We start from the raw sequence: 24222 nt of genomic DNA, 5'->3' as shown, positions 1-24222 counted from the left end.
CCCATAACTTCATTGTGTGGCTCATCAACTTTATTCCTCTATAGTTGCCACAGCTATGCACATCGCCACAACGCGTCATCCTTTTCCATGTAAGCCTATCTCCTGCATCCTCCTCTCGAACACCAACTGCCATCATGTCTTCCCTCACGACATCCATCAACCTTCTCTTTGGTCTTCCTCTACCTCTCTTGCCTGGCAGCTCCATCTTCATCATCCTTCTACCAATGTACTCACTATTTCTCCTCTGGACGTGTCCAAACCATTGAAGTCTGCTCTCTATAACTTTGTCTCCAAAATATCGAACCTTGGCTGTCCCTCTGATGAGCTCATTTCTAATTTTATCCAACCTGGTCACTCCAAGAGCGAACCTCAACATCTTCATTTCCGCCACCTCCAGCTCTGCTTCCTGTTGTCTCTTCAGTGCCACTGTCTCTAATCCATACATCATGGCTGGCCTCACCACTGTTTTATAAACTTTGCCCTTCATCGTAGCAGAGACTCTTCTGTCACATAACATACCTGACACCTTCCACCACCTGGTCAAACCTGCTTGGAACCGTTTCTTCAATTCCTGAGCACACTCACCATTGCTCTGGACGGTTGACCCCAAGTATTTAAAGTCCTCCACCCTTGCTATTATCTTCTCCCTGTAGCCTCATTCTTCCCCCACCACCCCTCTCATTCATGCACATATATTCTGTTTTACTTTGGCTAATCTTCGTTCCTGTTCTTTCCAGTGCATGCCTCCATCTTTGTAACTGTTCCTCCAGCTGCTCCCTGCTTTCACTGCAGATCACAATGTCATCTGCAAACATCATGGTCCACAGGGATTCCAGTCTAACCTCATCTGTCAGCCTATCCATCACCACTGCAAAAAGGAAGGGGCTCAGGTCTGATCCCTGATGCAGTCCCACGTCCACCTTAAATTTGTCTGTCACACCGACAGCACACCTCACGGCTGTTCTGCTGCCCTCGTACATGTCCTGTATTATTCTAACATACTTCACTGCCACTCCAGACTTCCGCATGCAGTACCACAGTTCCTCTCTGGGTACTCTGTCAAAGGCTTTCTCTAGATCTACAAAGACACAATGTAGCTCCATCTGACCTTCTCTGTACTTTTCCATCAACATCCTTAAGGCAAATAATGCATCTGTGGTACTCTTTCTAGGCATGAAACCATACTGTTGTTCACAAATACTCACTTCTGTCCTGAGTCTAGCCTCCACTACTCTTTCCCATAACTTCATTGTGTGGCTCATCAACTTTATTCCTCTATAGTTGCCACAGCTCTGCACATCACCTTTGTTCTTAAAAATGGGCACCAGTACACTTTTCCTCCATTCCTCAGGCATCTTCTCACGCACTAGAATTCTATTGAACAAGCTGGTCAAAAACTCGACAGCCACCTCTCCTAGATGCTTCCATACCTCCACAGGAATGTCATCAGGACCAACTGCTTTTCCATTTTTCATTCTATTTCATGCCTTTCTAACTTTCCCCTTACTTATCATTGCCACTTCCTGGTCCACCACACTTGCCTCTTCTACTCTCCCTTCTCTATCATTTTCCTCATTCATCAACTCCTCGAAGTATTCTTTCCATCGAGCTAGCACACTGCTGGCACCAGTCAACATATTTCCATCTCTATCCTGAATCACCCGAACCTGCTGCACATCCTTCCCATCTCTATCCCTCTGTCTGGCCAGCCTGTATAGATCCTTTTCTCCTTCTTTAGTGTCCAACCTGGCATACATGTCATCATATGCCTCTTGTTTTGCCTTTGCCACCTCTACCTTTGCCTTGTGTCGCATCTCAATGTATTCCTTTCGCCTCTCCTCGGTCCTCTCAGTGTCCCACTTCTTCTTAGCTAACCTTTTTTTCTTGTATGATTTCCTGTACTGTGAGGATCCACCACCAACTCTCCTTATCTCCTTTCCTGCCAGAAGATACACCAAGTACTCTCCTGCCTGCCTCTCTGATCACCTTGGCTGCAGTGGTCCAGTCTTCTGGAAGCTCCTCCCGTCCACCGAGAGCCTGTATCACCTCTTCCCGAAAAGCTGCACAACACTCGTCCTGTCTCAGCTTCCACCACATGGTTCTCTGCTCTGCCTTTGTCTTCCTAATTTTCCTCCCCACCACCAGAGTCATCTTACACACCACCATCCTATGCTGTCTAGCCACACTCTCCCCTACCACTACTTTACAGTTGGTAACCTCCTTCAGATGACATCGTCTGCACAAGATGTAATCCACCTGTGTGCTTCTACCTCCGCTCTTGTAGGTCACCCTATGTTCGTGCCTCTTCTGGAAAAAAGTGTTCACTACAGCCATTTGCATCCTTGTTGCAAAGTCTACCACCATCTGTCCCTCCAAGTTCCTTTCCTGGATGCCATACTTACCCATCACTTCTTCCTCTCCCCTATAACCTTCACCAACATGTCCATTACAATCTGCACCAATTACGACTCTCTCTCAGTCTGGGATGCTCAGAACTACATCATCTAGCTCCTTCCAGAATTTCTCTTTCACCTCTAGGTCACATCCTACCTGTGGGGCATAGCCACTAATCACATTACACCCTCAATTTCAAATTTCAGCCTCATCACTCGATCTGATACTCTTTTCACCTCCAAGACATTCTTAGCCAACTCTTCTTTTAAAATAACCCCGACTCCATTTCTCTTCTCATCTACACCATGGTAAAATAATTCAAACCCTGCCCCTAAACTTCAAGCCTGACTGCCTTTCCACCTGGTCTCCTGGACACACAATATATCAACCTTTCTCCTAATCATCATGTCAACCAACTCCCAAGATTTTCCTGTCATAGTCCCAACATTCAAAGTCCCCACATTCAGTTCGAGGCTCTGTGTTTTCCTCTTCTCTTTCTGCCGAAGAACCCGATTTCCACCTCCTTTGACTTTGACCCACAGTAGCTGACTTTCCAACGCCCCCATAGGGCTGCATTTTAGTAGGAGTAGATGAGATAGAGTAAATTCAATCAGAATCAGCAGAATCAAAATCAGAATCCTCTTTATTTGCCGAGTATGTCAGAAACATACAAGGAATTTTTCTCCGGCAGTTGGAGCCCCTCACGTGTGACAACGGAAAGCCATTTGACAGAAAATACTTTGGAGACATAATCACATTAGACCAAAGTACGGAGAGTCACTGAGCAATGAAAGGTTACCGGTAATGTGGTCATGTCGATGCAAATTTTGTGTTATTTTTTTGACAATTGTGCAAATGATGCCGAGTCCTCTCGCAATTTAGAGCAATTTGAGCAATAATCTGGTACAGTGACAATTGTGCAAAACGCGCAGAGACTTCGAGAAATTTAAGCAATATAAAGCGAATTGTAGTGCGATAATCTGGAACAGTGTCCATTGTGCAAATGGTGCAGAGACTTCTCAAGCACATGAGTGGCCAGTATTGGTCAACAACAGATATGCAAATTGTGCAGAGTGGCGAGAATACTACAGTGAATGCACGAATAATGTATAATTGGCCCGACAGAGATGGGACAACAATCTCAAGACAAATTGGCAGCATGTTACAATGCAATTGGAAGTGAACTGTTGAAGAAGTTAACGGCAAGCGGGAGGTAGGTGTTGGAATGTCTGCTAGTTTTAGTTTGCATTGTTCGAGAGCACTTACCTGGGGGAAGGAGCTGGAAGAAGACAATTATATATTACTCGTGCAATCACTGTAGTAGTCTCGCCACGCTGCACTATTTGCATATCTGTTGTTGACCAATACTGGCCACTCATGCTCGTAACATCTGCTCCAATTGCAAACATTTGCAAAACAAACATTGACCCAGATTATCGCCCGACTCGCTTGAAGTCTCGGCGGCCTTTGCACAATGGTCACTTCACCGGACTATTGCAATATTAGTCTTTCGAACTGCTCTAAATGCGAGAGGACTCTGCATCTTTTTGCACAATTGTAAAAAATTTTTTTACTGGCATTACCAGATAACTAGCAACCCTTAATTGCTCAGTGACTGTTTTTTGTCAATGTGTTTATGTCTCAAAAGTGTTCTCTGTCAATTGACTGTCTGTTGTCGTACTAGAGCGGCTCCAACTACCAGAGACAAATTCCTTGTGTGTTTTTTGGAAATTCATGGCAAATAAAGATGATTATGTTTCTGAAGAGTTGGTGACCAGGATCTGGAGGGTCCAAGAGGATTTTGCATGCTCTTGTCTGAGTTTTGGCAGCGTGCAAGTTCTCAAATTCTCGAGTGTGTTTACTTTTCAAAATCTATGATCTGATCACACATTTGTTGTGTTGAGAATGGGTTCGCATCATCCACACAAAAAAATCCAAAATAGACCAGCCAACAATTGGAGAATAAAGATGACGCGATCCGCTCGAGATATTTTTAAGTGAAATATGATATGTTTTAAATATAAAATGTTGCTTTTCAGGTAACTATGTGGCTTACGACCATACTACCCCGAGAATGCCCGATCTCGTCCGATCTCGGAAACTAAGCAGGGGCGGGCCTGGTTAGTACTTGGATGGGAGACCACCTGGGAATACCAGGTGCTGTAAGCTTTTTCACTTTAGATTCTCGTGGAATCGTTTTCTTATCGGTGGTTGACCGAAATTATAATGCAGTCATCCTCTCTCTTATGATTTATCGTCTCTTTATTAGGAGACAGAATCTTCACGTACCTTTTTTAAACATCCCGTTTCTCCTTTTCCGACAGTAAAAATAAAATAAAATCTATACACACATATATCTATATATATGTATATATTTTAGTATCACGTGATACGTCACAATTTTATCACATCAGTGCTTTTAATTGGCTCGAGGCGAAGGATACGAAGGTATGAATTTTTAAATGATACGTAATTATTGCACATTATTGCGTGGACCTCAAAGCGACGGTTTATGAACCCGAACCACTTCCAAGGAATACATTACTGTCAAGTGAATGGCAGTATGAGTTGGAGGAGATGAGATAGAGTAAATTCAATCAGAATCAGCAGAATCACAATCAGAATCCTCTTTATTTGCCGAGTATGTCAGAAACATACAAGGAATTTTTCTCCGGTAGTTGGAGCCCCTCTCGTGTGACAACGGACAGCCATTTGACAGAAAATACTTTGGAGACATAATGACATTAGACCAAAGTACGGAGAGTCACTCAGCAATAAAAGGTTACCGGTAATGTGATCATGTCGATGCAAATTTTGTGTTATTTTCTTGACAATTGTGCAAATGATGCCGAGTCCTCTCGCAATTTAGAGCAATTTGAAATGACTGATCAAGCAATAATCTGGTACAGTGACAATTGTGCAAAACGCACAGAGACTTTGAGAAATGTAAGCAGTATCAAGTGAATTGTAGTGCAATAATCTGGAACAGTGTCCATTGTGCAAATGGTGCAGATACTTGTCAAGCACATGAGTGGCCAGTATTGGGCAACAACAGATATGCAAATTATGCAGAGTGGCGAGACTACTACAGTGAATGCACAAATAATGTATAATTGGCCCGACAGAGATGGGACAACAATCTCAAGACAAATTGGCAGCATGTTACAATGCAATTGTAAGTGAACTGTTTAAGAAGTTCACGGCAAGCGGGACGAAGGTGTTGGAATGTCTGCTAGTTTTAGTTTGCATTGTTCGATAGCACTTACCTGGGGGAAGGAGCTGGAAGAAGACAATTATATATTACTCGTGCACTCACTGTAGTAGTCTCGCCACGCTGCACTATTTGCATATCTGTTGTTGACCAATACTGGGCACGCATGCTCGTAACATCTGCTCCAATTGCACACTGATTGAAGAGAATCTGCAACATTTGCACAATAAACATTGTCCCAGATTATCGCCCGACTCGCTTGAAGTCTCGGCGCCCTTTGCACAATGGTCATTTCTCCGCACTATTGCAATATTAGTCTTTCGAACTGCTCTAAATGTGAGAGGACCCTGCATCTTTTTGCACAATTGTAAAAACATTTTTTATATGCATTACCAGATAACTAGCAACCCTTAATTGCACAGTGACGTTTTTTTGTCAATGTGTTTATGTCTCAAAAGTGTTCTCTGTCAATTGACTGTCTGTTGTCATACTGCAGCGGCTCCAACTACCAGAGACAAATTCCTTTTGTGTTTTTTGGAAATTCATTGCAAATAAAGATGATTATGTTTCTGAAGAGTTGGTGACCAGGATCTGGAGGTTCCGAGAGGATTTTGCATGTTCTTGTCTGAGTTTTGGCAGTGTGCAAGTTCTCAAATTCTCGAGTGTGTTTACTTTTCAAAATCTATGATCTGATCACACATTTGTAGTGTTGAGAATGAGTTCGCATCATCCACACAAAAAAAATCCAAAATAGACCAGAAAACAATTTGAGAATAAAGATGACGCGGTCCGCTCGAGATAGATTGAAGCAAAATATGATATTTTTTAAATATAAAATCAGAATCAGAATCATCTTTATTTGCCAAGTATGTCCAAAACACACGAGGAATTTGTCTCCGGTAGATGGAGCCGCTGTAGTACAACAGACAGTATATTTACAGAACACTTTGGGGACATAAAGACATAAAGACATTGACAAAAAACAATTGTGCAAAAAGATGCGGAGTCCTCTAGTTGTTTTTCAGGTAACCATGTGGCTTACGGCCATACTACACTGAGAACGCCTGATCTCGGAAGCTAAGCAGGGGCAGTCCTGGTTAGTACTTGGATGGGAGACCGCCTGGGAATGCCAGGTGCCGTAAGCTTTTTCACTTTAGATTCACGTGGAATCGTTTTCTTATCGGTGGTTGACCTAAATTATCATGCAGTCATCCTCTCTCTTATGATTTACCGTCTCTTTATTAGGAGACAGAATCTTCAAGTACTTTTTTTAAACGTCCCGTTTCTCCTTTTCCGACAGTAAAAATAAAATAAAATCGATACACACATATATCGACATATATATATATATATATGAGTATCACGTGATACGTCACAATTTTATCTCATCAGTGCTTTTAATTGGCTCGAGGCTAAGGATACAAAGGTATGGATTTTTAAATGATTCGTAATTATTGCACATTATTGTGTGGACCTCAAAGTTCGCATCATCCACACACAAAAAATCCAAAATAGACCAGCCAACAATTGGAGAATAAAGATGACGTGATCCGCTCGAGATATTTTTAAGCGAAATATGATATTTTTTAAATATAAAGTGTTGTTTTTCAGGTAACCATGTGGCTTACGGCCATACTACCCTGAGAACGCCTAATCTCGTCCGATCTCGGAAGATAAGCAGGGGTGGGCCTGGTTAGTACTTGGATGGGAGACCGCCTGGAAATACCAGGTGCCGTAAGCTTTTTAACTTTAGATTCTCGTGGAATCATTTTCTTATCGGTGGTTGACCAAAATTATAATGCAGTCATCCTCTCTCTTATGATTTACCGTCTCTTTATTAGGAGACAGAATCTTCAAGTAGCTTTTTTAAACATCCCGTTTCTCCTTTTCCGACAGTAAAAATAAAATAAAATCGATACACACACACACATATATATATATATATATATATATATATATATATATATATATATATATTATTATCACGTGATACGTCACAATTTTATCACATCAGTGCTTTTAATTGGCTCGAGGCTAAGGATACAAAGGTATGGATTTTTAAATGATTCGTAATTATTGCACATTATTGTGTGGACCTCAAAGTTCGCATCATCCACACAAAAAAAATCAAAAATAGACAAGCCAACAATTGGAGAATAAAGATGACGCGATCCGCTCGAGATATTTTTAAGCGAAATATGATATTTTTTAAATATAAAGTGTTGTTTTTCAGGTAACCGTGTGGCTTACGGCCATACTACCCTGAGAACGCCTGATCTCGTCCGATCTCGGAAGCTAAGCAGGGGCGGGCCTGGGAATACAAGGTGCTGTAAGCTTTTTCCCTTTAGATTCTCGTGGAATCGTTTTCTTATCGGTGGTTGACCTAAATTATAATGCAGTCATCCTCTCTTTTATGATTTACCGTCTCTTTATTAGGAGACAGAATCTTCAAGTCCTTTTTTAAACATCCCGTTTCTCCTTTTCCGACAGTAAAAATAAAATAAAATCGATACACACATATATCTATATATATATAACGATATATATATATATATATATATATATATATATTAGTATCACGTGATACGTCACAATTTTATCACATCAGTGCTTTTAATTGGCTCGAGGCCAAGGATACAAAGGTATGGATTTTTAAATGATTCGTAATTATTGCACATTATTGTGTGGACCTCAAAGTTCGCATCATCCACACAAAAAAAATCCAAAATAGACCAGCCAACAATTGGAGAAGAAAGATGACGCGATCCGCTCGAGATATTTTTAAGCGAAATATGATATTTTTTAAATATAAAATGTTGCTTTTCAGGTAAGCATGTGGCTTACGGCCATACTACCCTGAGAACGCCGGATCTCGTCCGATCTCGGAAGCTAAGCAGGGGCGGGCCTGGTTAGTACTTAGATGGCAGACCGCCTGGGAATACCAGGTGCCGTAAGCTTTTTCACTTTAGATTCTCGTGGAATCGTTTTCTTATCGGTGGTTGACCTAAATTATAATGCAGTCATCCTCTCTCTTATGATTTGCCGTCTCTTTATTAGGAGACAGAATCTTCAAGTACCTCTTTTAAACATCCCGTTTCTCCTTTTCCGACAGTAAAAATAAAATAAAATCGATACACACATATATCTATATATATATATCAATATATAAAAATATATAGATATATAGATATATATAATAATGCAGCCCTATGGGTGGCACAAGTCAGTGGAAACTGTAGGCCGGTCCCAAGCCCGGATAAATGCAGAGGGTTGCGTCAGGAAGGGCATCCGGCTTAAAACCTTGCCAAACAAATATGAGCGTTCATCCAAAGAATTCCATACCGGATCGGTTGTGGCCCGGGTTAACAACGTCTGCCACCGGCGCCATCAACCTGCGGGGCGCCGTTGGAAATTCAGCTACTGTGGGTCGAAGTCAAAGAAGAAGAGGAGGTGGAAAGCGGGTTCTTCGGCAGAAAGAGAAGAGGAAAACACAGAGCCTAGAACTGAACGTGGGGCCTTTGAATGTTGGGACTATGACAGGAAAATCTCGGGAGTTGGTTGACATGATGATTAGGAGAAAGGTTGATATATTGTGTGTCCAGGAGACCAGGTGGAAAGGCAGTAAGGCTAGAAGTTTAGGGGCAGGGTTAAATTATTTTACCATGGTGTAGATGGGAAGAGAAATGGAGTCGGGGTTATTTTAAAAGAAGAGTTGGCTAAGAATGTCTTGGAGGTGAAAAGAGTATCAGATCGAGTGATGAGGCTGAAATTTGAAATTGAGGGTGTTATGTGTCATGTGATTAGTGGCTATGCCCCACAGGTAGGATTTGACCTAGAGGTGAAAGAGAAATTCTGGAAGGAGCTAGATGATGTAGTTCTGAGCATCCCAGACAGAGAGAGAGTCGTAATTGGTGCAGATTGTAATGGACATGTTGGTGAAGGTAATAGGGGTGATGAAGAAGTGATGGGTAAGTACGGCAATAATGCTTACGGCCATACTACCCTGAGAACGTCCGATCTCGGAAGCTAAGCAGGGGCGGGCCTGTTTAGTACTTGGATGGGAGACTGCCTGGGAATACCACGTGCCGTAAGCTTTTTCACTTTAGATTCTCGTGGAATCGTTTTCTTATCGGTGGTTGACCGAAATTATAATGCAGTCATCCTCTCTCTTATGATTTACCGTCTCTTTATTAGGAGACAGAATCTTCAAGTACTTTTTTTAAACATCCCGTTTCTCCTTTTCCGACAGTAAAAATAAAATAAAATCGATACACACATATATCGACATATATATATCTATATATATATATATATATATATATATATATATATATATATATATATATAAATATATATATATATATATATATATATATATATATATATATATATATGAGTATCACGTGATACGTCACAATTTTATCACATCAGTGCTTTTAATTGGCTCGAGGCTAAGGATACAAAGGTATGGATTTTTAAATGATTCGTAATTATTGCACATTATTGTGTGGACCTCAAAGTTCGCATCATCCACACACAAAAAATCCAAAATAGACTAGCCAACAATTGGAGAATAAAGATGACGTGATCCGCTCGAGATATTTTTAAGCGAAATATGATATTTTTTAAATATAAAATGTTACTTTTCAGATAACCATGTGGCTAACGGCCATACTACCCTGAGAATGTCCGATCTCGGAAGCTAAGGGGGGGAGCCTGGTTAGTACTTGGATGGGAGACCACCTGGGAATACCAGGTGCCGTAAGCTTTTTCACTTTAGATTCACGTGGAATCGTTTTCTTATCGGTGGTTGACCGAAATTATAATGCAGTGATGAAGAAGTGATGGGTAAGTACGGCATCCAGGAAAGGAACTTGGAGGGACAGATGGTGGTAGACTTTGCAACAAGGATGCAAATGGCTTTAGTGAACACTTTTTTCCAGAAGAAGCACGAACATAGGGTGACCTACAAGAGCGGAGGTAGAAGCACACAGGTGGATTACATCTTGTGCAAACGATGTAATCTGAAGGAGGTTACCAACTGTAAGGTAGTGGTAGGGGAGAGTGTGACTAGACAGCATAGGATGGTGGTGTGTAAAATGACTCTGGTGGTGGGGAGGAAAATTAGGAAGACAAAGGCAGAGAAGAGAACCATGTGGTGGAAGCTGAGACAGGACGAGTGTTGTGCAGCTTTTCGGGAAGAGGTGATACAGGTTCTCGGTGGACGGCAGGAGCTTCCAGAAGACTGGACCACTGCAGCCAAGGTGATCAGAGAAGTAGGCAGGAGAGTACTTGGTGTATCTTCTGGCAGGAAAGGAGAGAAGGAGACTTGGTGGTGGAACCTCACAGTACAGGAAATCATACAAGGAAAAAAGTTAGCTAAGAAGAAGTGGGACACTGAGAGGACCGAGGAGAGGCGAAAGGAATACATTGAGATGCGACACAGGGCAAAGGTAGAGGTGGCAAAGGCCAAACAAGAGGCATATGATGACATGTATGGCAGGTTGGACACTAAAGAAGGAGAAAAGGATCTATACAGGCTGGCCAGACAGAGGGATAGAGATGGGAAGGATGTGCAGCAGGTTAGGGTGATTAAGGATAGAGATGGAAATATGTTGACTGGTGCCAGCAGTGTGCTTGCTCGATGGAAAGAATACTTCGAGGAGTTGATGAATGAGGAAAATGATAGAGAAGGGAGAGTAGAAGAGGCAAGTGTGGTGGACCAGGAAGTGGCAATGATTAGTAAGGGGGAAGTTAGAAAGCCATTAAAGAGGATGAAAAATGGAAAGGCAGTTGGTCCTGATGACATTCCCGTGGAGGTATGGAAGCATCTGGGAGAGGTGGCTGTGAAGTTTTTGACCAGCTTGTTCAATAGAATTCTAGAATTCTGCCCGTCTGTGGAAATTTCTATTGTCGGAGGGTTGCAACAGATGGCGCCTACCAGTGTGGCCGCCTCGGTAACGCGCTCTCTAGTATTGTCTTTGTTTTTGTGTTTTTCGTCCGTCTTTGGAGACCTTACACGACTCACTTACACAAGGGGAGACCTGCTAACCATCAAGGAGGCTACTCCGGACTTTCTGTCACCAACTTTCGAAAATCCGCTCAGTTTTTTCCCCGAGTTACTCACCGGAGCGGCGTCCGCGGTTTTCGGCGCATGGATGCGGAAGCGGCGCCACAGAGGAAAACGAGCCGGCATTCAGGTGAAACTCCGCAAGAGAGGACACAGATTGGCGTTCCCGTCGATCCACCTCGCGAATGTACGCTCCCTACCCAACAAAATGGACGAGCTTCATCTTCTGTTAAAGACCAGTAAAGACTTCGGACGTTCCGCGGCCATGTGCTTCACGGAGACCTGGCTTTGCGACGCTGTACCCGATGGCGCCGTCACGCTTCCCGGCTTCAACATTCATCGAGCGGACCGCGACATGGAATCATCGGGAAAAACGAAGGGCGGCGGGATATGCCTCCATATAAACGAAAAATGGTGTACGGACGTCACGGTGCTCAGCACACACTGCAGCCCGCATTTGGAGTCGCTGTTTCTGAACTGTAAACCATTTTACTCGCCACGTGAGTTTGCATCGTTTATACTGGCTGGAGTCTATATTACACCGCAAGCTAACACGAGCGCCGCATTGCTAACGCTCGCCGAACAAGTCAACGAAATTGAAAAAAAACACCCTGACTCACCCCTCATTATTCTCGGGGACTTTAACAAAGCTAAACTCAACCACGAACTCCCTAAATACAAGCAGCACATCGACTGTCCTACCAGGGAAAATAATACTTTAGACCACTGCTACACTACGGTAAAAAACGCATACCGTGCTATACCTCGTGCAGCCCTGGGCTCGTCTGATTACTGCTTAATTCACTTAATACCGACGAACAAGCAAGAACTTAAATGTGCGAAGCCTACAGTGAAAACAGTCAAAAAGTGGACCAATGAAGCAAAGATGGAACTTCAAAGCTGTTTAGACTGCACAGACTGGAGTGTCTTTGAAAATTCAGCTGGCAGCCTGGATGAATATACGGACACTGTCACATCCTATATCAGTTTCTGTGAAGAGGTTTGTGTACCAACAAAATCATTTCGCACATTCAACAACAACAAGCCGTGGTTCACTGCTAAACTTAAGCAGCTTCGCCAAGCTAAGGAAGATGCATATCAGAGCGGGGACAGGGCCCTGTATAATCGAGCTAGAAACCAGCTTACTAAAGAAATTAACATTGCAAAGAGGATCTATGCAGCAAAGTTGGAAAAACAGTTTAGAGCGAACGACTCGAAATCAGTCTGGCGTGCATTCCAATCGCTGACTAATTACAAGCGACGATCCCCCCAAGCTGAGAACAATAGCACACTAGCCAACGACTTGAATACCTTCTATTGCAGATTTGAAAAGGACAGTTTCACTCCACACACCCACCCGGCCGCACCCGCGACCACAACGACACCTCTGACTTCTGCGTTAACCATCCATGAACAGGATGTGAGACGCATCTTCAAACAACAGTAGATTAACAAAGCAACAGGACCGGACCATGTGTCCCCATCCTGCCTCAAAGTCTGCGCGGACCAGCTCGCTCCAGTCTTCACTCAGATCTTTAACAGATCTTTGGAAATGTGCGAAGTTCCATCCTGCTTCAAACGCTCCACCATCATTCCAGTCCCCAAGAAACCTGCAATCTCTGGTCTGAATGACTACAGGCCTGTCGCTTTGACATCTGTGGTCATGAAGTCCTTTGAACGTCTCGTGCTGGACCACCTCAAGAGTGTCACAGGTCCCCTGCTGGACCCCCTGCAGTTTGCCTACCAAGCGAACAGGTCTGCGGATGATGCAGTCAACATGGGACTGCACTTCATCCTAGAACACCTCGACAGTGCAGGGACCTACGCGAGGATCCTGTTCGTGGACTTCAGCTCAGCGTTCAACACCATCATCCCTGAACTCCTTTCAACCAAGCTTCTCCAGCTCAGCGTCTCACCTGCCATCTGCCAGTGGATTTACTGCTTTCTGACGGGCAGGACACAGCAGGTCAGGCTGGGGGAGGCCACCTCATCCACACGCAGCATCAGCACTGGGGCGCCCCAAGGTTGTGTCCTCTCTCCGCTGCTCTTCTCTCTCTACATGAACGACTGCACATCAGCGAACCCGACTGTCAAGGTCCTGAAGTTTGCAGATGACACCACTGTCATCGGCCTCATCAAGGACGGTGACGAGTCTGCATATCGACAGGAAGCGGAGCGGCTGGAGCTGTGGTGCGGGCGACACAACCTGGAGCTGAACACGCTCAAGACGGGAGAGATGATCGTGGACTTCAGGAGGCATCCTTCGCCACAGCTGCCCCTCACGTTGTCCAGCTGCCTTGTGTCAACCGTCGAGACCTTCAAATTCCTGGGAATTACAATCTCTCAGGACCTGAAGTGGGCGAACAACATCAACTCCGTCCTCAAAAAGGCCCAGCAGAGGATGTACTTCCTGCGGCTTCTGAGAAAGCACGGCCTGCCACCGGAGCTGCTGAGACAGTTCTACACAGCGGTCATCGAATCGGTCCTGTGTTCTTCCATCACAGTCTGGTTTGGTGCTGCTACAAAAAAGGACAAACTCCGTCTGCAACGGACAATCAAAACTGCTGAAAGGATTGTCGGTACCCCCCTACCCACCATTGAGGACTTGCACGCTGCCAGAACTAAGACAAGGGCGTGCAAAATCCTCTCGGACCGTCTGCACCCCGGTCACCAGCTCTTCCAGCTCCTTCCCTCAGGTAGGCGCTACCGATCAACGCAAACTAGAACTAGTAGACATTCCAACAGCTTCTTCCCTCTTGCGATCAACTTCTTAAACACCTAACCTACAATTCCATTACAACAAGCTGGCAATTTTTTGACTTGAGTTCGTTGTCACATTTCTGTGGGGCCAATTATGTATTACTCGTGCACTCACTGTAGTTGTCTCGCCATGCTGCACTATTTGCATATACTGGCCACTCATGCAGAGTAGCATCTGCTCCATTTGCACACTGATTGAGGAGTATCTGTAACATTTGCACAACCAACATTGTCCCAGATGATCGCACTACTCGTCACTTTAAACCGCATACACTCCTTGAAGTCTCAGCGCCCTTTGCACAATGGTCATTGCACCGGACGATTGCAATATTAGTCGTTCGAACTGCTCTAAGTGCTAGAGGACTCTGCATCTTTTTGCACAATTGTTTTTTGTCAATGTCTTTATGTCCCCAAAGTGTTCTGTAAATTGACTGTTTGTTGTACTAGAGCGGCTCCAACTACCGGAGACAAATTCCTTGTGTGTTTTGGACATACTTGGCAAATAAAGATGATTCTGATTCTGATTCTGATTCTGAAATGGAAAGGCAGTTGGTCCTGATGACATTCCTGTGGAGGTATGGAAGCATCTGGGAGAGGTGGCTGTGAAGTTTTTGACCAGCTTGTTCAATAGAATTCTAGTGCGTGAGAAGATGCCTGAGGAATGGAGGAAAAGTGTGCTGGTGCCCATTTTTTAAGAACAAAGGTGATGTGCAGAGCTGTGGCAACTATAGAGGAATAAAGTTGATGAGCCACACAATGAAGTTATGGGAAAGAGTAGTGGAGGCTAGACTCAGGACAGAAGTGAGTATTTGCGAGCAACAGTATGGTTTCATGCCTAGAAAGAGTACCACAGATGCATTATTTGCCTTGAGGATGTTGATGGAAAAGTACAGAGAAGGTCAGAAGGAGCTACATTGTGTCTTTGGAGATCTAGAGAAAGCCTATGACAGAGTACCCAGAGAGGAACTGTGGCACTGCATGCGGAAGTCTGGAGTGGCAGAGAAGTATGTTAGAATAATACAGGACATGTACGAGGGCAGCAGAACAGCGGTGAGGTGTGCTGTAGGTGTGACAGACGAATTTAAGGTGGACGTGGGACTGCATCAGGGATCAGCCCTGAGCCCCTTCCTTTTTGCAGTGGTGATGGATAGGCTGACAGATGAGGTTAGACTGGAATCCCCGTGGACCCTGATGTTTGCAGATGACATTGTGATCTGCAGTGAAAGCAGGGAGCAGCTGGAGGAACAGTTAGAAAGATGGAGGCATGCACTGGAAAGAAGAGGAATGAAGATTAGCCGAAGTAAAACATAATATATGTGCATGAATGAGAGGGCTGGTGGGGGAAGGATGAGGCTACAGGGAGAAGCGATAGCAAGTGTGGAGGACTTTAAATACTTGGGGTCAACCGTCCAGAGCAATGGTGAGTGTGGTCAGGAAGTGAAGAAACGGGTCAAAGCAGGTTGGAACGGGTGGAGGAAGGTGTCAGGTGTGTTATGTGACAGAAGAGTCTCTGCTAGGATGAAGGCCAAAGTTTATAAAACAGTAGTGAGGCCAGCCATGATGTATGGATTAGAGACAGTGGCACTGAAGAGACAACAGGAAGCAGAGCTGGAGGTGGCGGAAATGAAGATGTTGAGGTTCGCTCTTGGAGTGACCAGGTTGGATAAAATTAGAAATGAGCTCATCAGAGGGACAGCCAAGGTTCGATGTTTTGGAGACAAAGTTAGAGAGAGCAGACTTCAATGGTTTGGACACGTCCAGAGGAGAAATAGTGAGTATATTGGAAGAAGGATGATGAGGATGGAGCTGCCAGGCAAGAGAGCTCGAGGAAGACCAAAGAGAAGGTTGATGGATGTCGTGAGGGAAGACATGATGGCAGTTGGTGTTCGAGAGGAGGATGCAGGAGATCGGCTTACATGGAAAAGGATGACGCGCTGTGGCGACCCCTAACGGGACAAGCCGAAAGGAAAAGAAGAAGAAGAAAAAGAAGAAAAATAGAATCTAGACACACATATATCTATATATCTATATATCTATATATATATAACAATATGTATATATATATATATATTAGTATCTCGTGATACGTCACAATTTTATCACATCAGTGCTTTTAATTGGCTCGAGGCTTAGGATACAAAGGTATGGATTTTTAAATGATTCGTAATTATTACACATTATTGTGTGGACCTCAAAGTTCGCATCATCCACACAACAAAAATCCAAAATAGACCAGCCAACAATTGGAGAATAAAGATGACGCGATCCGCTCGAGATATTTTTAAGCGAAATATGATATTTTTTAAATATAAAATGTTGCTTTTCAGGTAACCATGTGGCTTACGGCCATACTACCCTGAGAACGCCCAATCTCGTCTGATCTCGGAAGCTAAGCAGGGGCGGGCCTGGTTAATACTTGGATGGCAGACCGCCTGGGAATGCCAGGTGCCGTAAGCTTTTTCACTTTAGATTCTCGTGGAATCGTTTTCTTATCGGTCGTTGACCTAAATTATAATGCAGTCATCCTCTCTCTTATGATTTACCGTCTCTTTATTAGGAGACAGAATCTTCAAGTACCTTTTTTAAACATCCCGTTTCTCCTTTTCCGACAGTAAAAATAAAATAAAATCGATACACACATATATATATATATATATATATCTATATATATATATTAGTATCACGTGATACGTCACAATTTTATCACATCAGTGCTTTTAATTGGCTCGAGGCAAAGGATACAAAGGTATGGATTTTTAAATGATTCGTAATTATTGCACATTATTGTGTGGACCTCAAAGTTCGCATCATCCACACAAAAAAAATCCAAAATAGACCAGCCAACAATTGGAGAATAAAGATGACGCAATCCGCTCGAGATATTTTTAAGCGAAATATGATATTTTTTAAATATAAAATGTTGCTTTTCAGGTAAACATGTGGCTTACGGCCATACTACCCTGAGAAGGCTCGTTGTGTGGTAGACTGGCTGCAGGCGTGGAGGTTTGGCACAGCTATACTCGTTTGTCGAGCATGAGCAGTATAGGCAGCAAGAGCTCTGTGCTCCTCCGGCTGCCTGTTACTTGTGTTTTTTGATTGTTTTTTTTGGTTTTTGGTTTTTTGTTTTTTTTTTTCTTTGTGACCTTTTTCCTCCTCCCAGCTTCCCGCTGTGGAGGAGTGTTTTGATTTAATTGTTTTTCACCCCTTCAGGTTGAATGGACGGATTGGCTGTTGGTCAGGACAGGCTTGGAGACATGAGGCAGGTGAACAAGATGGATTCGGGGCGAGGAGAAGGTTTGACGGGTTGCAGTGGTGTGCTAAATAAGAATGTCGTGACAAAAAGTTATGAGAGAGATTTAACATTAATTCTTGAAATTGACAATGGTGATGCCATTACTCCATTAATATTAATTAGGGGAACGGCTGAAGTATGTGGGAGCATTACAGCATTCAGGGTTATTGCAAAAGATAAATATGAAGTGACTGTTAATTCTGTTAATCCAAAGGAGAAACTGCTCGATGGATTTTGTATTGGGAGTGCCAGAATTCATGGCAGGGAAGTTGCCTCTGATGAGCTGGTTGTTTCTTTTATGGGGCTGCCAGCTTATATCGAGGATGATGATATCCTGGAGAAACTACAGGCTTGGGGAGTCTCAGCAGTCTCTGAGGTGAGGAGGAGAATGTGGCCGGGAACGGACATTGCGGACGGTACAAGGTTTGTAAAGGTGAAATTCACCACCACTGTACAGTCTCTGCCTTACTCGGCTAGGTTTGTCACAGCGGCAGGTCCGGAGTACTTTCGTGTGATTCACGATCGACAGGTTAAAGTTTGTCGAGGGTGTCTCTCTCCCAGCCATGTGTACAGGGACTGTCCCGAGTTTCTGTGTAGGAAGTGTGGAGTCCAGGGGCATTATGCCCGCGAGTGTCAGGTGCCCAATTCGCAAAGGTGTGATACATGCAGGCAATATTTTCCTCTCTGTGTTTGTGAAAAGGGGAAATTAGATGGTGGAATCCCTTGTGCCCGGGCTGCTGATGCCAAGTCCTCCATCCTCGCTGTTTCGTCTGGATCGCTGGCTGCTGGTCTGGGGGAATCAACTATGGCACGTTTGCAGGTGGAGGCGCCTGTGACGGTGGGGGCTGGAGGTATTGTTCCTCGCCCTACTCCTGAACAGGGGGGAGGGGATGAAATCCCTATCCCTGATGCCGGGGTGGCAGAGGCTGAACCTGAGATGGGGGTGAGTGCTGGGCCGTCTCCACTCTCTGCCTCTGAACAGGAGGAGGCGACTGTTGAATTTAGGCGTACTCCTAGGCCGACGATTAAATGTCCTAAGCGGAAAAAAGATCAAATACAGTCTGTGTCTTCTATTCAGAAGGGAGGCACCTCACAGAACAGTGAGACTGGGCTCTCAGGAGGGGATGTTTCGATTGAGAGGCTGGCGCGTTTTCCCGTGTCACAGCTATTGCCCCCTCGTATTACCCGTTCGTCTGCCACCCTAGAACCAGTCCTGGACTCAGATGAGGGCATGGAGGTTGATGTGATGGAGCGGAAGAAACGGCAATGTGAAGGCACTGGAAAGGGCGGGCTTAAAAAATGTAAGTAGACTTGATGAGCCCATCTTTTCTTTTTTTGCTTATGTTGAATTTTCTTCTGGTGTCAGCAAATGCCTGTGGTCTTTGTAGTGACCATAAAATTCACAACATTATGTGCCACACCAAGTGGGATATTTTGTGCTTGCAAGAAACTTGGTGGGAGGGCGAGCACATTAAGAAAATAGAAAATATGAAGATTGGTTCGCTTCACGTGGCATTAGGCACATCAAGATCTTGTGGGGTTGCCATTTTGACGAAATGCGGCCCCTTAGGTTATCCCATCCTAGTGCATGCTGACAATCAGGGGAGATTCATTGTGGTAGAATATGATGGACCGTTGAAGTTCCGGTTGATAAACATTTACGCTCCCAATGTGGAGTTAGATAGGAGGGACTTTTTCCTGCATGTATTCTCTTTTGTGACTGATAGAACCTTGTTGATTGGTGATTTCAATACATATCTCAGTAAACTGGATGTCAGTGTAAATAATGCTTTTAGGACTGATGTTAGCAGGAATTGTCTTTTAGATCTCATGACCGGTAGTAATATGGTAGAAATCTGGAGGACTTTAAATCTAAGTCGGCCAGTTTTCTCCAGGGCGCAGGTTGTCCAAAATGAACTGAAGTAATCACGCATCGATCTCTGTTTAACATCAGCCTCTCTTGTGCAGAATCTGGACAGGCCACTGTACACATGGTCGAGTCAGAGTGACCATGCGTTGCTCTCCGTTGAACTGGTACTTGGGGGGAGTCGGAGGACCGGCGGGCTTTGGGTGCTAAACAACTCCCTTCTGAAGGATGATTGCTACGTTTCCAGGGTGAGCGGGCTCCTTGGCTTGGCTGAGATGGAGCTTGAATGTGTTGACAACGTTATAGACTGGTGGGAGAGTTTTAAAACGAGGGTTAAAAAGATAACTATAAGCTACTGTAAGAAGAAAAACTGGTTAGAGAAATTGGAGGAGAGGGCCGTAAGAAATCGGTTACTGGAAATTACGACAACTGCCGCGCATCGGCATGGACCAGTAAACCCTGAGCTGTTCTTGCTGAGGAATAAATTGGAGTCAATGGAAATTAAGAAATGTAGAGGTGCGGTCCTTAGGGCGAGGGCGCAATACGCAGTGGAAGGGGAACGCTCCACTGCTTTTTTCTTTGGACTCGAGAAAGCAAAACAGAGTAAGGCCTATTTTAATTCTTTAGTGTCGAGAATTTCAAATAAGGTGCTAACGGATGTAGGGGACATTTTGGAGGAAGTAGAGCATTTTTACGGAGATTTATTCGCGTCACAACGCACCTCAAGTAATAATGCTCTGGAGGCAGTTGGTGCTTTAAATTAGGCTTTGACCCAGGAGGATATGGAATGGTGTGATGCTCCCATCTCTGAAGCAGAAGTTTCTAGTGCGATATTGTCATTGAATGATCACAAAAGCCCGGGGAGAATGGAATAACTGCTGAATTTTACAAAGCGTTTGCAAGCCAACTCACGCCCATCTTGCATAGGGTTTTTACAAGTATGCAGACATGCGATCGGGTTGCCCCGACTTTCAGCGAAGGTATTGTCGCACTGATTTTTAAACAGGGGGACCGTACAAATCTTGGTAATTACAGGCCCATTAGTTTGTTGAACAGTGACTACAAGGTCCTCGCGAAAGTTTTAGCGAATAGGCTTAAAGCGGTGATAGGCAATATTATTTCAGAAACACAAACATATGGTATACCACGCAGGGAAATTGCTGACACAATTTTGACTCTGAAATATTTGATCAAACAGATGAATGACACGGGTGGGATCCATGTATGCATTGATTTTGAGAAAGCATTTGACAGAGTTGAGCATGATTTCTTATGGTTGGTTTTGAAGAAGTTTGGTTTCGGTCAAATCTTCATAGGATGGATTCAGAGGTTATATTTGAGTGCTTTTAGTCGGATTAAAGTCAATGGGTTGCTGACTGGCCCTGTGAGGCTGGGGAGGTCGGTGAGACAGGGATGCCCTTTGTCCTCACTGCTTTACAGCCTTGTGGTGGAACCGCTGGCTGCCATGCTCAAGCAGAATAATGATATTAGGGGTATTCTGACACCAGCAAACAATGAAGTTAGAATTCTTCAATATGCAGATGACACAAATTTGTTAGTCAGGGATGTAGAGAGTCTTAAAATGGCTCTCCATGAACTGAATGTTTACTGCCAGGCCTCTGGCGCAAAGATAAATACTAATAAGACGACTATGGCTGTGTTTGGTGCGTCGCAGGCTACTCCTAGCACCTGGGGTTTTCGTGAGGCCGGGAACAGCTACAAAGTCCTGGGAGTCTTGTTGGGTAAGCTTGGGGAGGTATGTAATAGGAAAAAATGGGAGAACATTTTTAATAAAATAGAAAGTCTACTTAACGTATGGAGGTTGAGAAATCTAACCCTGAAAGGTAAAGTCCAAATGATAAACGCTTTGTGTATTTCAAAGTTGGTACATGCCCTGACTGTTACTGATTTGCCTGGTGACATTTTGAGTAAGCTCAAGGCAATTTTCAGCCGTTTCATGTGGAAGAGAGAAAAGGGTCTGGTGAGTCATGCTACGCTGATAGGGGATCATGGAGCGGGTGGTTTGGGGTTGATTGACATAGACACGAAGAAGAAATCTTTACGGCTAAAAATCATCAAAAAATGTTTGGACTTGTCCTTCACAGCCCCGTGGAAGGACTTTGTTATACCCACCCTGCGGGGGTTGGGGCATTTTGGTGACTATAACTTATGTCAAATGTTGCCGAGGTCATTGTTCCCCGCCCAAGATCCTTTTGAGAGGGAGGTTCTGGAGGCATGGTGGTCGCTCAGGCCATGGGTGAGAGCAGAGCCAAAGTTGCTGCAACAATTGCTGAAAGTTCCGCTGAGGTTCAATCCCGATCTCATGGGCGGAGGGCCAGGGAGTGGGGAGAGAATGTTCAGCGATACCTTTGAGAGGGCAGGAATAAGAATTGGGGATTTTGGGGATTTATTAGATGGGAGCGGGAACTATGACATTGTCAGGGTTCGGACTCTGTTCCGGTCGCGGGGAGTCCTTTTTTTTGTCCTTTTCCGCAGAGCGGTTGTTTTGCGCTTGGCTGGAAGAATCAGGGAATCCATACTCCGGAATTGGGGGTCTTTTCTGGAGGGTTCATCCTCTGGAGGGGACCCGGGGGCGGAGCGGGATGTAGGTTTTGTGCTGGTCGACGGGACAAGGTTTTTTGGATTGTCAGAGTGGAGCACAAAACGACTTTACAGGGTTTTAATAGCCAGAGTGTTCCGGAGACCTGCAGCGGAACGCACATGGACACGGACATTCCCTGCACTGACCATTACATCCATCTGGGCCAACATGTTCAATTGGTATAACCGCACCAAAGGTCAGTAATACTGACTTCAAATTACGACACAGAATCATTTTCCGTTGCACAACACTCAATGCAATTTCTCCTAGCGTTTATGGCAGGGACTGTATGGTGTGTAAAGAGGCACCCGAGGACTACGAACATCTTGTCCTTGGGTGCAGAGCCGTCCGTGAGTTCCGTTCTAGGTTGGAGGATCTCCTTCGCAAGGAGGCTGGGCCTGAGACTTCCCCCACCGGTGGCACGTGAGGCTGGTGATCATGAAGTCGGGTTTTTCCTTTTTGGTTTCTTCTCATCATCTTTCTCGTCGTCATTATCATTGCAGGCCATCAATAGACCAGCGATCCGGTTACTTCTGTCCATTGCTCGTCACACGGTCATCGTCACGAGGAATATCTACTTGCATGACAAGGGCACCGGCAATCATTGGGCGATCTTCAAGGCTCAATTTGAATCCCACTTCACTCTCCTACATGCCTGCTCTGCCAGCCGTTTTGTGGACTGTATAGCAAAAAACAATGGGCTTGTGAGAGTTTCGCCGACTGGTCACCTCACTTTTTGTTTTTAGTTTTTTGATTACATGTACATATTGTAAATAATGAATTTTTTAATAATAATAAAAAAAAAAAAAACGCCCGATCTCGTCCGATCTCGGAAGCTAAGCAGGGGCGGGCCTGGTTAGTACTTGGATGGGAGACCGCCTGGGAATACCAGGTGCCGTAAGCTTTTTCACTTTAGATTCTCGTGGAATCGTTTTCTTATCGGTGGTTGACCTAAATTATAATGCAGTCATCCTCTCTCTTATGATTTACCGTCTCTTTATTAGGAGACAGAATCTTCACGTACCTTTTTGAAACATCCCGTTTCTCCTTTTCCGACAGTAAAAATAAAATAAAATCGATACACACATATATCTATATATATATCTATATATATATAGATTATATATATATTAGTATCACGTGATACGTCACAATTTTATCACATCAGTGCTTTTAATTGGCTCGAGGCTAAGGATACAAAGGTATGGATTTTTAAATGATTCGTAATTATTGCACATTATTGTGTGGACCTCAAAGTTCGCATCATCCACACAAAAAAAATCCAAAATAGACCAGCCAACAATTGGAGAATAAAGATGACGTGATCCGCTCGAGATATTTTTAAGCGAAATATGATATTTTTTAAATATAAAATGTTGCTATTCAGGTAACCATGTGGCTTACGGCCATACTACCCTGAGAACGCCCGATCTCGTCCGATCTCGGAAGCGAAGTAGGGGCAGGCCTGGTTAGTACTTGGATGGGAGACCGCCTGGGAATACCAGGTGCCGTAAGCTTTTTCACTTTAGATTCTCGTGGAATCGTTTTCTTATCGGTGGTTGACCGAAATTGTAATGCAGTCATCCTCTCTCTTATGATTTACCGTCTCTTTATTAGGAGACAGAATCTTCAAGTCGCTTTTTTAAACATCCCGTTACTCCTTTTCCGACAGTAAAAATAAAATAAAATCGATACACACATATATCTATATATCTATATCTATCTATATATATATATAGATATAGATATTTATTAGTAATCACGTGATACGTCACAATTTTATCACATCAGTGCTTTTAATTGGCTCGAGGCTAAGGATACAAAGGTATGGATTTTTAAATGATTCGTAATTATTGCACATTATTGTGTGGACCTCAAAGTTCGCATCATCCACACAAAAAAAATCCAAAATAGACCAGCCAACAATTGGAGAATAAAGATGACGCGATCTGCTCGAGATATTTTTAAGCGAAATATGATATTTTTTAAATATAAAATGTTGGTTTTCAGGTAACCATGTGGGTTA

At 43.9% G+C, this 24222-nt stretch overlaps 4 non-coding genes and 3 pseudogenes across 4 annotated transcripts; all 7 read left to right on the top strand.

Annotated features, from left to right (window-relative positions):
- Positions 1-4444: 4444 nt before the first annotated feature.
- On the top strand, positions 4445-4563 carry LOC133398670 (5S ribosomal RNA). The gene has a single exon (XR_009767973.1). It is a non-coding gene; the product is annotated as a 5S ribosomal RNA (ribosomal RNA).
- Positions 4564-6641: 2078 nt separating this feature from the next.
- Positions 6642-6750, top strand: LOC133398666 (5S ribosomal RNA; annotated as a pseudogene).
- Positions 6751-7227: 477 nt separating this feature from the next.
- Positions 7228-7346, top strand: LOC133398672 (5S ribosomal RNA). The gene has a single exon (XR_009767975.1). It is a non-coding gene; the product is annotated as a 5S ribosomal RNA (ribosomal RNA).
- A 1097-nt stretch (positions 7347-8443) lies between these two features.
- On the top strand, positions 8444-8562 carry LOC133398671 (5S ribosomal RNA). The gene has a single exon (XR_009767974.1). It is a non-coding gene; the product is annotated as a 5S ribosomal RNA (ribosomal RNA).
- Positions 8563-9590: 1028 nt separating this feature from the next.
- Positions 9591-9699, top strand: LOC133398668 (5S ribosomal RNA; annotated as a pseudogene).
- Positions 9700-16773: 7074 nt separating this feature from the next.
- On the top strand, positions 16774-16892 carry LOC133398674 (5S ribosomal RNA; annotated as a pseudogene).
- A 6702-nt stretch (positions 16893-23594) lies between these two features.
- On the top strand, positions 23595-23713 carry LOC133398665 (5S ribosomal RNA). Its single transcript, XR_009767972.1, has one exon. It is a non-coding gene; the product is annotated as a 5S ribosomal RNA (ribosomal RNA).
- The last annotated feature ends 509 nt before the right edge of the window (positions 23714-24222 follow it).

Source organism: Phycodurus eques, unplaced genomic scaffold (assembly GCF_024500275.1).
Source record: "Phycodurus eques isolate BA_2022a unplaced genomic scaffold, UOR_Pequ_1.1 contig_250, whole genome shotgun sequence".
In the NCBI taxonomy this organism is placed as follows: domain Eukaryota; kingdom Metazoa; phylum Chordata; class Actinopteri; order Syngnathiformes; family Syngnathidae; genus Phycodurus; species Phycodurus eques.
The sequence above is the reverse complement of the archived record's forward strand: the minus strand, read 5'-3'. Positions and strand labels throughout refer to the sequence as shown.